The sequence below is a fragment of the Octopus bimaculoides genome, chromosome 6, assembly GCF_001194135.2.
Source record: "Octopus bimaculoides isolate UCB-OBI-ISO-001 chromosome 6, ASM119413v2, whole genome shotgun sequence".
Taxonomy (NCBI): domain Eukaryota; kingdom Metazoa; phylum Mollusca; class Cephalopoda; order Octopoda; family Octopodidae; genus Octopus; species Octopus bimaculoides.
This window is the reverse complement of record NC_068986.1, coordinates 27,413,097-27,414,188: the sequence shown is the minus strand read 5'-3', so window position 1 is coordinate 27,414,188 and position 1,092 is coordinate 27,413,097.

Sequence of the window (1,092 nt, the reverse complement as noted above, 5' to 3'; positions counted from 1 at the left end):
GTTCTTTTTTTTTTTTAATCAAACCATGAATGAATAAATATGTTGAAAATTCCTAGAATTGTCTCTCAACATGCTGAAGGAGGCACACAACCATAAATTATAGGCAGATGGAATGCTATATTTCATTTTAAAAATACCAAAAAAACAACACTGACAATGGACAACTAACTTATAAAGAGCTAAACTAGAGCAAGTCTATTTTAAAATCTAGAATCTCACTCACATTCTAAATTTCAATAATCCTATTGGTCAAAGTGTCTGTTGTTTTATTTATTCATTTTTTTTTTTGTGTGTATGCAAGTGTGTGAGAGAGGTATACATGAACACTGGACCAGTAATTGACAACATACATAAGTGAAAATATAAATAAATATCTAAGTTTAAAAAGAAGACAATAACTGGGTGTGAACACACTGACATTGTTTCACTAGGATATTCTCAGGGATCAAATTCTTTCACAGTTTCTGAAAACAAATAGTGAATTATATTCTTGCATGATATTTCTAAAATAATATGTCAACAGTTCTTTGTGCATCTGCCTGCCAATACTTCTGCCCTGACAGACAAATATCTAAACCCATATTTAAAATCTTAAATATTACAAAAATAACAATGAACATATGACTCATACAAATCTCTCCCCCTCTCCTTCAACACACACACACACATATATACGTATACTTATATGTATACACACTCATACATGCGCATGCAGAGGAAGACAAAGAGAGAGAAATAAGATAGCTATTTAGATAAAGTGGGTCTTGAGTATGGTTAAAATATATCTTAGGCTTATGTACACATACAAAATACTTTAAATGGATTCTCCATCATCTCCAATTGTTTAATCAGTTGAACTATCCGTTCGCTGGATCAGAGAGTAAGTGGCTGAATATTCCACAGACATGTGTGCCCTCAACATATTCCTCAGGCTGAATCAGCATGATATTGTATGCAACAAATTGGCCCCTTTAATTACTGGTACAACCACCTATCCGATGGACTTCCACACAGCCCCCCACTTCTACCAAGTATTACTCACATGGTTTGAAGTGAACTAGATATATATATATATATATATATATATATATA